A 15,676-nucleotide genomic window follows, 5' to 3' on the forward strand; every position below is an offset into this window, starting at 1 on the left:
TTTCTTATACTAGTTAATCATTTCTAGTGACGAAACAAATGCTATTTAGGGTCACAGGACACTTATTCCACCTTTTATTTGAGCTTCTGTATGCCGATAAAATTAGTTCTGAGCTGGGAATGCAACTCAGACCGCCCATAACGCGGAATTTGATCCATTCGTCACAATACAGCTCGACTACAATTTGTTGTTTGTTCAAAATTCCTCAACATCTCCACATATTGTGCGTGAATGGGTTCGAATCTTGGTCGGGCCCTATGGTTTTCCTTATGAATTATCAAGCTCTAGCATGAGAACACCTATCTGCTGGTGGATAATAATTTTGATTTTTAATACATTTTCATTCGTTGTCAACACTAACGATATCTGCCGTTTTTGACTACCTGTGAGATATATAACTATTTGCGAGATCACTGTAAGTTCAAAGATGTTATTCCGAGCTGCTGGTGGAGAAAAATTCGGTAGCTGACGTCTGTTTGTGTGTAGTCAACAACGATATGTGTGGGGTTCGATTCCCAGTCAGCACTGAACTCTTCGTCATATTATTTCTAGTTCAAACATGCTCACATGTCGCTGCTGGTGTAACAAACCCGTATTTAACGTTCGTTTTCTCTAGAATATAACAGCGATAGGTGCCGGGTTGGAGTGCTGGTAAGGAAAAAAATTAATGTTTCGTCTCGTCATTTCAGTTAAAACATCTAGCTACTGCCGAGAAAATCCGATATGTCACAGTTGATTGTGCTTCGATAACAATCCGATTAGGTTCTAGGTTCGAATCCCTGTCCAACACAAAGCTTTACCTCACGGCATTTCAAGTAAGTTACTTGTGAAGAAGCAATATTTAACATCTCTCGTAGTGCTTTAACAGGGACAATAGATGCTGGGTAGGAATTCGCGCCCGTTAAAAATGTTTACGTTATGTAATTTAAAGTTGATATTTGCTAACTGATACTGTCTAAAATCGAGGTATATCCCTCTCTGTATGCCTTGTCAGGAATGACTGTTAGTTTCCGTCAGTCACGAAATCTTAGTCTGCATGACTTGGGTTTGAATCCATATGCAGAACGAGACGGTTCGTTGTGTCATTTGAAGTTCATACATATTCTCAACTAGTTGCTGGTGAATAACTTCAATTTCTAATGCCATTTGGTGTTAAATAACAAGTACGGTATGTTACTTTCAAGAGGAAATCATGAATACGACGAACTTCCTACGTGCATTACCTATCTGACGTAATAATGAGAGTGGTAACATTTCAGGTATGTCATTTATTGCAATATATGTGAGCTTACAAGCCGTCAGGACAGTCTTATCTGTGATAAGGTGTTCCCTGATATTTCTAGTATCGTGGTATTACTTTACATCTTGAGTTATTGCGATACAGAGCAGTGTTTTCTAGTGGTGACTTGTTGGACCCATTTTCAATAGTCAAATGACTGTACCAAGGAGCGATTAGAGGATCTGCTAGACAGCTGCGTTTTGGGGGTTGCATGTGAATCAGGCAAAATGCAATTCAGGTCGTTTTTGAGCATGACTGTACATATACAGAGAAGTGCAGTGCATCTGTGGAGCTGTCATTTTTACTCAGGTGATTCTTGTGAAAGGGTGTCGACGTGATTACGGTCGCACGACGGAAATTAACAGACTTTGAATGTGGAATGGTAGCTGGAGCTAGACACATGAGATATTCCATTTCGGAAATCGTTAGGGAATTCAACTGTCCGAGAAATACAGTGTCGAAAGTGCGCCAAGAATAGATCAGTTCAAGCATTACCTCTCACCAAGGACAACAAAGTGGCCCATGAGATTTACTTAACGAACGAGAGCAGTGGCATTTACATAGAGTTCGCAGTGCTAACAGACAAGCAGCACTGCGAGAAATAACAACAGAAATCAATGTGCGATATACGACGGACATATCCTTTAGGACAGTGCGACGAAATTTGGCGCCAATGGGAGTAGTAGAACAAAGTATGTTTGGCTCCACTCACCATTGTGGCCAAATTTATTCAAAATGGCGAATCCAAGATGGCGGCGATAGATGTGGCAACCTCGCAATGACGTCTTGGCGGGAAGTTCAAATTTTGATGGGAAGATAGGTCGAGTGGGCTACCTCTACTAACCTATCCCCTTAACTCCTCCCCCTCCCCTCCCCTGGAAAATGGTTGGAAGTTTAAATTCCATCAGGATAATGCAACACACCACAGCTACCCCCACTAACCTAAGAAAATGGCGGTAAGATAGCTCACTTGAGCTACCTCCCCAAAACTAAGTAATCCGAATGCCACCCCTTTCTAGGAATTCGCGGGAAAAGGACTCAGCCTGTGCTGGATAAGATGGACGTCTTTATTTAAATGTTCTTTATTTAAACAATTTGAAGCAGTACTGCCTGCAAGTGTGTTCACCATGAGGTCCAGAGTCCAAATGACCTAGTACACATTACTGCCACCACAGGGCACCGTCAACTCTCATGTGAAGAAATCCAAGATGGCGGTCTGGGTTTGGGAAAATGTTGGAAAAAGGACTCAGCCTGTGTTGGATAGGATGGATGAAAATTTTTATTTTGCAGGCAATCCTTATTTAAACAGTTAGAGACAGTAGCTCCACCCAGTGTTTTCACCATGAGGTCTGGAATCCAACTGACCTAGTACACAGTGCCGCCACCATAGGGCACTGTCGCCCATTCCGTGACATAATCCAAGAGGGGATCTGGAGGGGAAAAATGGCAGGAAAAGGACTCAGCCTGTTCTGCGATGCTGGAGAGAGGAAGGAGTGTACTTTATTTATTTCGGATGTATTTAAGGATGGTTTTGACATAGTATATTTATTACACTGGTACAAAACAAAAACCTGCAAACTAGTCGTAAATAATGCAGTACACCGATGTACAGACATGCAAACAACTCATAAATTACCGAAATAATGCAGTACACAGCATATAGACATTCAAGCAACTCGTAAATTGTCAAAAAATAATGCGTTTGTAATGCTATGCAAACACGTTCACAATGCTTAAACTGCCGGAAAAATGCAGTGCACAAACATTCACTGCACGTAAAAAGTGCTTTCGAACTATCATCAATCGTGACATATCAGTGGCTCCAACGCGCACACTCGCCGACGCTGCCGCAAGCCACTGCCACCGCCAATAGCAGCTAGCAGGTGAAAGTCGTGTCTACAGTTAGAGTTCTCCGAGAGTTATACTGATGTCACAGAACTCCAGTGTGTGCTTGCACTGCTTGCCGGCCCCTGTCCACTCGACCAGATAGGACGCTATCACACATGCTCCCAGGAGTCGGGATGCACCAGTGAACCCCACAAAGCATGGATGCGCCCATCAGCTGCCGAGCTATGCACAGGTGTCCGTGTTGGTCCCAAAAATATCAGGCGGCGGCATCCCTTTCATACTTGACACCTGAGAAATTCCTGTCAAAATACGTGTTTACCTAGGCACCATTGCTGGCGCAATGATGCATAGCAGCAGTGCAGATCCATCACTGAGAGATGTTTGCATACCAACTAAAAGGTTCTCTTTGTTATACCCAGGTCACATATCTCTGTAAATAACAGCTAAGGCCCCCCTCTGCACACACTATAGAAATCTGTTCCAGAATAACATCGACTGCTTTCTCCCTAGCAATCCTAACAGGAGATGCGAGCTGCATCTAGCCATGCACGCATGCTTGCCTGCCCAGCACAGCTGACCCATCACTGTGAAATGTTCATCCTGCTGTCAACATACATCTCAGAAACGTTTAACGTTCTCACACCTAAAAGCCTTCATTATGTCTGTGGACGCTCACAAAAACACCTTTAATCATAAAAGCGTTCTTGTTGTTTGGAAAGAGACAACTGTCGAAGCACATATGGGGGGGGAGGGGGGAATCAGAACAATTGTGCAAACAGAATTCGAAGCACAGTCTTACAGAAGAGAATAATGGCGGGAATTTTCGGTATCCTACAGCTATTAGTCTGTAGATGTCCTAATGCCACAGTGGCAGATGAGTGAAGTCATCCCCACCAGAGATGCATGGTTTGCTTCAATGTGTCTTTGAACACTTGCTCTCTCAGAACTTTCTGTAGATACCTTGCCTCCATCTTCTCCAAATTCGTTTGTAGATGCTCCTATGTCCCAGCATGGAGGACGTCTTGTGAATGAGTGGAGCATTATGATTGGCTCTTATTGAGTTTACCCACCAAATTACCGATACCACCGGTGTCCGCCTTTTTTTCTTTTCTTTCTGGAGAAGAGACTTTCAGTGGCAAGAATTATTTTGTACAGATCACTACATTGCAACAACAATCAAACCTTGGAAAGTGCCCTAGAGATCGTCAAATATGGAAAGAGTCTTTCTCAATTACACTGCTCTACCACTGAAGATGGGAGGATGAATTTTAGAGCGTGAAACCGATCTCCAACCCGGCATTATATCATCATGTACTGTGTCGATGTAGTAAACATACAATTCGTATCCTGCACCATACAAAATCCACCCATTTACATAATTCGTATAGCTATCGACCGCCAGACACTCATACATATACTGCAAAGACCGACAGCATAAGCACTTGCGTCATAGGTATACTCCTCGCTGCACTAGATATTTCCTGTGAGGTCAGGCATCATCCGCTCCCGATGTGTGACAAGAGCACCCTCAGTGCCTCGAAGTTACTCTCAGAACTGTTGTATAAAGGCTGGGTCGGTTCCCTTCGGCACAAAGAAGTTACTGTTTCTAGTTCCAACCTACTTGCTTGTTTCATTTGCTGCACCCATCTCCAGACTCTGGAATTACAAGAATATATTCAATTTTGCATGTTTCGTCAGCTTATCATAACATTTTCGCTATACTTCTCGATATCAAACGCATAGCAATATCGCTTGCATACCAGTACCTCTTGCGCTACATAATTCCAGAAATATAGACTGGAAATTATTTCTCTAGCAACCCGAAACTTTAGCCAGGTGTAGTGTGCTGTAAACCATTGAGTAACTGGAATTGTATCCTGTCTTCGAAGACCTTTATGTGAAAACTCGAAAAAAATAGAGGAAACTGATATTTCCAATCAGGAATACCAATGTCGGTGATATAACAGATTCCAAATCATCCCTATAATTTACAAAGTCAACTAAGGTGTTTCTCATGTCCAGAGAACTGGAAAACGTGCTTTCCACCTGTCTTTCACCTGCTAGACGCGCAAACCACAGTCGATGTTCTCCCAACTAAATAAAGGCGCGGAATGTGCAGCCTCATGTCCATATTGAATCATCTCAAATTTCATCGTTATCACAAAACCTGTCCAATACATACTAAGCATTAGTTCGCTATTCAGCCGTCTAGCAGACGACACAGTTAAGTCAGCTACATTCCTGCATCCCAACAGGTCTCTCCATTTGGACAGCTCCTACTGTTATCCAGAAACGTGAATCATTCCCGCCACAGGCGACCGATGAAACACGGCACACACCACCGTTGAACGAGATTCTACAATGAGCGAACTATTGGAAATACACCCTGCTGACGGGTGTGGCTCTGGAAATAGAGATATCTGCACCATTCTTATGTCTTGAAGTACTCTTCCCTTTGCTATCACAATATTCCACATCAAATCCATACCTTTCTTACGACTGGACGTACTTATTTCCTTTACACATGTTGGAACACAAACACATACTTTATAAGCCTTATGCTCAAGGTGAGCCTATCATGCATCCCCTACTACTAAGTATAATACTTCACTAATAACTGATTGCTGGTGATACGAAATAATACTGACCGAAAATCAACGCAGGGTGGACATGTCTCGTAAGATTTCTCGAGAGTGGTACCACTGTGTCTTAGAAAGAAGGACGTAATCGTCTTACAAACCGCCAGATGTTAAAAAACATGATCATATTACTATCACAAGCAGTCATGGTTTTACAGTTGCACACAAGTATCCATGTTAAAAGCTATACTGGCTTTATAAATCGAGGTATGGCATTACCTCCAAATGAAATGTTTTTTTCTAGACAAATACCGCGACACTGAATATAGATGGTGATTGTAGGAGTGTATATTATCAGACTAGCAGTGCGGTTACACGTAACCCACGATGCAACCTCGTGATAAAATCGCTGAATTTTGGAAGTGATTCAGCTAAGGAATGTGGAATTAAACCGCTATTTGCAGCTCCCTCATGCCGCCAGTAGATATTTCTCCAGTATTTGTAACGCAATTATGCAAAAGGTGCGATTTTGTTTGGCACAGGATACGAATTGTGTGTTTGCTACATTGACACGGTACGTGGTGATATATTGCCGGGTTGGAGATTGAGTTCATGCTCTAATATTCCATCCTCAGTGGCAGAGCAGTGTAACTGAGTAAGAGTCTTCCCATATTTGATGATCTGTAGGCCACTTTGCAGTGTTTGATTCTCAGTGCAATATGATGATCTGTACAAAATAGTTTTTGCCACCAAAAGTCTCTTCTCCAGAAGGAAAAGAAAGAAAGGTGGACAGTACTCCCACACCAGTGGTATCAGCAATTCGGCGGGTAAATTCAATAAGAGCCTGTCATAATGCCCCATTCATTCACAAGACGTCCTTCATGCTGGGGCATAGGAGCATCTACAAACTGATTTGGAGAAGATGGAGGCAAGGTATCTACAGAAAGTTCTGAGAAAGCAAGTGTTCAAAGACAAGTTGAAGCAAACCATGCATCTCTGGTGGGGATGACTTCACACATCCGCCACTGTGGCATTAGGACATCTCCAGACCAATAGCTATAGGATACCGAAAATTCCCGCCATTTTTCTCTTCTGTAAGACTGTGCTTCGAATTCTGTTTGCACAATTGTTCTGATTTACCCCCCCCCCCCCCCCCCCCAATCTGTGCTTTGACAGTTGTCTGTTTCCAAACAACAAGAATGCTTTTATGGTTAAAGTTGTTTTTGTGAGCGTGCACAGACATAATGAAGGCTTTTAGGTGTGAGAACGTTAAACGTTTCTGAGATGTATGTTGACAGCAGGATGAACATTTCACAGTGATGGGTCAGCTGTGCTGGGCAGGTAACTATGCGTGCATGGCTAGATGCATGTCGCATGTCCTTTTAGGATTGCTAGGGAGAAAGGAGTCGATGTTATTCTGGAACAGATTTCTATAGTGTGTGCAGAGGGGGGCCTTGGCTGTTATTTACATACATATGTGACCTGGGAATAACAAAGAGAACCTTTTAGTTGGTATGCAAACATCTCTCAGTGATGGATCCGCACTGCTGCTATGCATCATTGCGCCAGCAACAGTGCCTAGGTGAACACGTATTTTGATAGAAATTTCTCAGGTATCGAGTATGAAAGGGATGCCACTGCCTGATTCTTGCGGGACCCGAATGGATACCTGTACATGGCTTGGCAGCTGACGGCCGCATCCACACTTTGCGGGGGCCACTGGTGCATCCCAACTCCTGGGAGCATGTAAGGTAGCGTTCTGTGCAGTCCAGTGGAGAGTGTACGAAGGGCTGTGTGTGTGCATGTCTTAGCTCTGTGATGTCAGTATTTCACTCGAAGAACTCTAACTGTAGACGCAACTTTCACCTGCTGGCTGCCATTGGCAGTGGCAATAGCTGGCGGCGGGTTCGACTCGTAAGGGAGTTGGAGCGTCTGATACATCATGCTTGATGATAGTTCAAAACTGTTTTTTTTACATACAGTGAGTGTTTGTGCACTGTATTATTTTCGGCTGTTTAAGCGTTGTGAGTGTGTTTGCATAGCGCTACACATGCAATAGTTTTTGACAATTTATGAGTTGCTACATATCTATACGCTGTGCACTGCACTATTTCGGTATTTTACGAGTTGTTTGTATGTCTGTACATCAGTGTACTGCATTATTTCGGTGATTTACGTGTAGTTTGCAGGTCTGTATGCTGTGTACTGTGTTATTTCGGTAATTTACGAGTTCGTTGCGTGCCTGTACATCAGTGTACTGCATTACTTACTTGTAGTCTTTAGGTCTGTAAACTATGTATTGTGACCCCAAGCAAGTCAGAGCGAGTGCATTGTATCAGTGTAATAAATATACTATGTCAAATTTGTCCTTAAATACCGAGCAAGGTGGCACAATGTCTAGCACACTGGACTCACATTCAGGAGGAGAACGGTTCAATCCTGTGTCCGGCCATCCTGATTTAGCTTTTCTGTGATTTCCCTAAATTGCTCCAGGCAAATGCCAGCCGGCCGCGGTGGTCTAGCGGTTCTAGGCGCGCAGTCCGGAACCGCGAGACTGCTACGGTCGCAGGTTCGAATCCTGCCTCGGGCATGGATGTGTGTGATGTCCTTAGGTTAGTTAGGTTTAAGTAGTTCTAAGTTCTAGGGGACTGATGACCACAGTAGTTAAGTCCCATAGTGCTCAGAGCCAGCAAATGCCAGGATGGTTCCTTTGAAAGGGTGTGGCTGACTTTCTTCCCTGTCCTTCCCTAATCCGATGAGACTGATTACCTCACAGTCAGGTCTCCTCCCCCAAACAACCCAACCTGTCCCTAATTAAATTGATCCTAAATAAATGAAGTACTCTCCTTCCTCTCTCCAGCAGCCTAGAAAAGGCTGAGTCCTTTTCCTGCCACTTTTCCCTCCAGACCGCCCTCTTGGATTATGTCATGGGATGGGTGACTGTGCCCTCTGGTGGCGGTACTGTGTACTAGGTCAGTTAGACTCCGGACTTTGTGGTGAACACACTTGATGGCGATACTGCCTCAAATTGCTTAAATAAATACTGTTTAAATAAAGACTTATGTCCATCATATCCAGCACAGGCTGAGTCCTTTTCCCACCAGTTCCTAGGAAGAGGTGGCGCTCGGATGGAAGAAGATGCTGTGATATCAAATCATTAGCTTTTCAGAGCATTCACACAAGGCTGGCGCCGGTAGCGACACATACAACGTGCTGACATGAGAAAAGTTTCCAACCGATGCCCAGGCTTATCATCTGCATTTCTTCTTGTTGTAGCAATTTTAATGGCCAGTAGTGTATTTTCCAGCCATTTTCTTACGTTAGTGGAGGTAGCCAAGGTGTGTTGCATTGTCCTGATGGGATTTAATCTTCCCACTATTTTCTGGGGGTGGGGAGGGGAGGGGGGGAAGGGATGGGATTAGGTTAGTGGAGGTAGCTGAATTGACCTATCTTCCTCTCAAAATTTGAACTTCCCATCATGACGTCATTGTACCTTGCCATATCTATCGCCACCATCTTGGATCCGCCATCCTGAATAAATTTGGCAACAGTGGAGAGTGGGGTCAAACATACTTTGTTCTAGTAGTAATTGGCTATGACAGCAGACGATCGACGCGAGTGCCTTTGCTAACAAGATGACATCACCTGCAGCGCCTCTCCTGGGTTTGTGACCATATCGGTTGGACCCTAGACGTCTGCAAAAATGTGGCCTGGTCAGAAGGGTCCCGATTTTATCTGGTAAGAGCTGATCGTAGGGTTCGAGTGTAGTGCAGACCCCACGAAGGCATAGACCCAGGTTATCAAAATGCAATGAGCAAACTGGTGGTGGTTCCATGGCTCCATAATGGTGTACAATGTGTTTGCATGGAATGGACTGAGTTCTCGATTATGTACGGCAACTTGTAGACCATTTGTCGCCATTCATGGAGTGCATGTTCCCAAACAACGATGGAATTTTTATGGATGACTGTGCGCCATGTCACTGGGCCACAATTCTTCGCGATTGGTTTGAAGAACATTCTCGACAATTCGAGAAAATAATTTGGCCATCCAGATCGCCTGACGTGAATCCCATCGAACATTTATGGTACATGATCGAGAGGTCAGTTCGTGCACAATATCCTGCACAAGCAACACTTTAGCAATTATGGACGGTTATAGGGCATCATGGTTCAGTATTTCTGTAGGAGACTTCCAAGGACTTGTTAAGCCAATGCCATGTCGAGTTGCTACACTACGCTGGGATGCCGCCAGCTATATATAAGAGTGGCTCACAACGAGGCTGTAGACTATTTGAGGAAAAATAATATTACTATTTATCAGTGCCCCTACACCCCCTACACCAAAGTGTGTGAGTGTAGAACCTGTAGAGAGTGAGTTAACTGAAGGAATTCCTATCTGGGGAATGCCACCCTATGGGTCTGCATGCCACAGTGGCCGAATTTAAGGCCTACAGGAGGCAGCTATTTTCAAAATTTTATTTTGAAAACACCACGCATAGAAACAGGATTCTTTCAGGGCTCATACCTCTGCTTCTGCTGGTGATAGAAAAGTAGGGTGAAATGTTTTGGATACCACTTGAGCTAGGCACCATTTATACACCCAACGGAATGATCGTCTTCTTGTCTCTGTCCTACAGTACATGGTCAATGTATGCATATTAAACACTTCCCCCTGCTTAGACAAATGACGCAAGTAGGTTGGTTCCCTCTGCATTTGATGTTGTCTACGGTTGGCCTTTAGTGGTTTATGGAGGCACCAATAGTTCATGGATGCTTCCTTAGAAAATCCCAAAAAGTTTTTTTGCCATTTTTTCGTACCAAAACCGAGCTGCGGATTCCAAGACGACTATGCACAGAAAATTGTTGGAATTTTACCACATATTCCTAAGATCATGATCACGAACAGCCTTGAAAATTTTATGGGTGTCGTTATCCATTTCAGAGATAGAGCGGTTCAAAATTTACATTACATGTAGAAATAAAATATGTACGTAAAGTCTAGTGTGAGGTAAAACTAAAATAATAAAAACAGCAGAAAACTGCTCTAATTTTAACGTTACTTTCTCTAGGCATTTGTCTGGAAGTGTCATCTACCAGTTTTCAAAAATATTTATCCGTTATCGAGAAACACTCCAAAAACGTGATTTTTTAGTACCAAAACCGAGCAGCAGATTCCAAGGCGGCTATACATACCAAATGGCTATAACAACCTTGAAAATTTTATTGATATCTTTATCCGTTTCCACGAGGCAGAGGTTCAAAATTACCCTACCTGTACACGTAAAATACCCACATGAAATCCGGTATGAAGCGAAAACGTAGTTTATAATGTGACGTAGCATGGAAATATATGCTGTAAATGTTTTCCATTATCATCAAAGGGTTTTTTGGATAACCATTGGAAAAACGATACTATCGGTGCACAAAAAAGGCGAGTATTCTTCTGTTTAAGCCGGCCACGGTGGTCGTGCGGTTCTGGCGCTGCAGTCCGGAACCGCGGGACTGCTACGGTCGCAGGTTCGAATCCTGCGTCGGGCATGGGTGTGTGTGATGTCCTTAGGTTAGTTAGGTTTAAGTAGTTCTAAGTTCTAGGGGACTTATGACCTAAGATGTTGAGTCCCATAGTGCTCAGAGACATTTGAACCATCTTCTGTTTAAAAGACTCTGGCTAATAAGTGTGGTACCAGCTGCCTCTCCTTCTTTCCTCAGCACCCTTCAAAGTTTTCCCAAAAAATTTGGCAGGCGAGCATATTCACGCTTTTTTCTGCTGAGAGAGAAGCAGACAGTAACAGTGGGAAAGAGACGGGAAAGTAATACACAGTGGAATGGTAGAGAAATTGGCGTTATTTAAACAATACGTATGTGTAGGCCTAATCGTCTCCGACACGACCGACCTGATGGCTGGTTCAAAAGGCACTGCTACAAAATCAGGCATTCAGGGAGTGGGCACCCCGTCACAACAAACCAGCCCTAACTCTCCGACGCCTGCAAGTTCACTTGCAGAAATCTATGGGCGACTTTGCAGATAAACATTGCTAACAGTTTAAGCGCCAAGCATTCGCCTGTCCTCCCCCTTTCTCTCTGGACAATAAGAAACAAAGCTGCCCCTCCTCTTCCAACAATCATGTACTTAATATAAGACCCTACGCGTGAGCGGCATCTTTCTTGTTCTGCTCACCATAGGGAGTGGATCATTACGAAACACCAGCAACAGCAGGAATCAGCCAGAACTACCAGGTGTATTGAAGACACGTAAAACGATGTAAACTATTCCACTACTATTAAAGAGTATGTGACAGTGCTAGAAAACACATAAAAAATTCGAGTAGGAGGGCAACCAATCCTTCCGTGTCCATCATATTGGTAAGGTCAGTCTGCAGGACTGACACAATGCGACGAAAGTGCTATATTTCCCCCTACATGTGGATCACAATGTGCATACCGAGAAAAATTTAGCGAAAAAATACAATCGTGCGAGCACACTGATAGTGGGCAAGATCTGGGAGTGCTGCCAGGCACAATAAAAAGACATGTAACACGAAACGAACTCTCGCAGTATGAGAGTGTGACGTCACAATAAGATAGGGAGTATATAATTGCTACATACGTAGTCCTCGACTCACAGAGGTCACGGCACCTCTCTCGTGGCCTTACATCCCACTGATCTATTCTCGCGATGTCTCTCCGTAATGTACCTAAGTTCATCTTTATCACGATCATATAATTCATTGATTTTGGTTCATTATTCACCTATTGCAGCACAAAATTGACAGACTTCGACGTAAAAATTAATGGTTTCACCATAGATATCCCTGATTTCGACTCTGAATTGCTTCAGTGGCTACCTCCAATCTAACTGTATTGTTAGGGGGTCCATCGCGTTTTGTAATAAATGTAGAAACTGATAAAGAGGTGTAGCACACGTCTCAGGGAGGACGCAGACTAACGTGTATATGACGGAGCACACACGCTGTCCGATGGTATGGCATCTTTAGATCCAATGCCCAAATGGAGCAGCTGTTTGCTGCAGTAGTGACGCATAACATACCCACGACGAATTTCCTTTAGGTCTCTGGCTGCGCTCTCGAATACAGCGTTCATATTCCGTGCAGCAGATGGGATAGTGCTTTGTAGTGAAACAGCCAGCCGCCTGCGGTAGGTGGGGGGCACCATAAAATAACTCTCATAACTACCTGGACATGGCACATGCCTCCTGAATGTGCTTACGAATGGGCTGCACATTTTTTGTGTATTGAGTCGGATACTGTGGGAGTCAGCACCGATACAAACAAGGAAGGAGAGAAGTTGGGAAGGCAGGTGCAGGAGTCCAAAATAAGCTGTACATTAAAGTTGAAGATTAATTGAGCACTTTATTTCTAAAAAGAAAATAAAACACAACTTCTCTTTATGAAGTGACTTCCTGTGTCCCCTACTTGCAAATACTTTAGCCACTATTACTACTCGCAGAACACAGTCTAAGTATCGTCTTCCTAATACTCAGTACTGATGCTCTCGAGGTCAGCGACCGAACTGGCCGACCAGCGATGGGCGGCTTGTTAAATCAGGGTTGACAGGGGACGCTAACCTCTGTCTCCCTGAAGGTGTGGCGCTGCCCGCCCTTTCCATTGAGGGGGGAGGGAGGCAGGAAGCTGGGTGGCGTGAGGAGCTGGGAGCTACAACTGCGACCGACGCCGAGCCTCTGGCCGCGTCCCGACATCCGTCCTGCGCTCCGAGGGGAACGTCGCTCGGAAAACTTCCGGAAAGGCGCCCACCCTCTACCTGAGCTGGTCCGATGAAAAACGGAGACGAAGGCGATGACGACGACAAATGGGCCGGTTCCACGCGGGTGCCGGGACGAGCGGCGCCGAAGGGGATGGGTCAAGCTCCACGGGTTCCACAGGTGGTGTCGGAGAGGCATTCAGAGGGCGGCCGCGCCGGTCGCAATATTCCAGTAAGATACGAATCTGGGGGGACAAAAAATTTGCGGAAGAATCTCGCAAACGACAAGCAGAAATCTGGTTCTGACGGCGGCGCAGCAACCCAGCAGGAACCTGAATCAAGTGCCCCAATTTCGAAGAATCGTTCCTCTCTCCCAGCACCTGGTACGACCGGAAGCTCTAAAAAGAACAGAACCATTAGGCGCAAAGCGATACTTCCGGAGCGTGGGAGGTGCTGTGCGCTGCGGTGGGCGCACCAACTGGAGGAGCGTGCGGTGACGCCTGCCACGCAGAAGCTTCGCTGGCGACAGACCGTCGTGGGGCTGGGAGGGGTACGTTGCAAGAAAGAGCAGCAGCGCTTCCTCCCGCGTGTGTGTGGGAGGACGTAGTTTGTTCATCTGTCGCTTGAACGTAAGCTCATATGGTTCAGCTTCTTCATTCGACTGGCGATGAAAAAGAGTACTGGCAAGGTGAGTAATACCATTGGCTGTAGTAAACTGTTCAAAGTCCTGAGCCATAAACTGTGGTCCCTTGTCTGTAACCACTACTTCAGGTAAACTTTCCAAGCAAAAAATAGATGACAAAGCCTGAATGGTACTACGCGACGTAGTCCAGTTCATGGGCACTGCAAAAGGATATTTGCTAAAAGAGTCCACAACAATAAGCCAACGAGTGTTCCAAAATGGACTAGCAATGTCAATATGCGCTCGGTGCTACGGCGATTGAGACTTTGCCCGAATTGAAAACGTTTGCGGCGGGGCCGATAGATTCTCAGCACAAACGCGATACTGTGACGTCATCTGTTCAATGTAGGCGTCCATGCCCGGCCACGTACAGTGCCGAAGCGCTGACTATTTCGTGCGTACAATTCTCCAGTGTCCCTGGTGGAGCACGTCTTTTTGAAGCACTTTAGGGATAAGTACACGCGATTGTCTAGAGTCCTTTTGCAATAAAATCACACTAGGCTGGAAGGAGAGACTATGTCGATGAGCAAAATATCGGAGCACAAAAGAATTCTGAATGTTTTTCAGCGAAAGAGGCCAAGCAGTATGGATGTTGTGCACCTACAGGTTCAAGTCAGGGTCTGCCTCTAGGGTCTGAGCAGTTTTCCTATAGTGCAGTGGAAAAGTCTGCAAAACTTCAGTGTCCTACGTACTGATACTGTGACAATAACAATGCCCAACGTTGCAGTTTCTAAGCCGTGCGCGGAGCAACAGGTTTGAACGGACGAAACAAAGACTGAAGTGGCTTATGATCCGTCACTAGATAAAACTACCGACCAAACAGATAATGGCGAAACTTTGTCACGTCATAGATAATAGCGAGCGCTTCCTTCGTGATTTGGGGATAGTTACATTGAGACTTGGTCAATAACTTGGAAGCGACAGCAATCGGCCTGTTCTGTGAAACAAATCTGTGCGAGAGCACAGCTCCGATTCCGTACGAAGAAGCATCCACTGCCAAAACCAAAGGCTTAGCGGGATCGAAATGAACAACGAAACTGTCTCTCAATAAGGCCTTTTTAAGTTTCTGGAATGCATCTTGACATTCTTAGGTCCAAAGAAAAGGCACATTCTTCCGGCGTAAATGATGCAACGGAGCCACGATTCTGGACTCCGTTGGGTACAAACCGGATATGATTTGTCAACTTCTCGAGTACTGACTGGAGTTGCGTCACGTTCTGCGGGGAAAATTATTTGCCGTGCAAAGTCCTACAAAAAATAAATCAGAAAACTCCTCAATCAACTGAGCAACGCTGTCTTTTGGATTGATAACAGAAACAGAAAGTACATTGTGTTGAATACGAAGACCACACAAATCAAATCAGTCTAACCCAAAAATATTTTCACAGTCTCATGAAAGCAAAATTGTAAATGTCACTGTTCTGGTGCGAGACAGCAGTAAGTTGTGTGCAGGATTTTGTCAATTGTGGCGAACCCAACTGTTCATAAGTGGCACAATCAAGCAATGTAACGGAAGCGCCAGTGTCTAACTGAAGTCGCACACAGCGTTCGGCAATGACTAAGGTCA

The sequence above is a fragment of the Schistocerca piceifrons genome, chromosome X, assembly GCF_021461385.2.
Source record: "Schistocerca piceifrons isolate TAMUIC-IGC-003096 chromosome X, iqSchPice1.1, whole genome shotgun sequence".
NCBI classification, from domain to species: Eukaryota; Metazoa; Arthropoda; class Insecta; order Orthoptera; family Acrididae; genus Schistocerca; species Schistocerca piceifrons.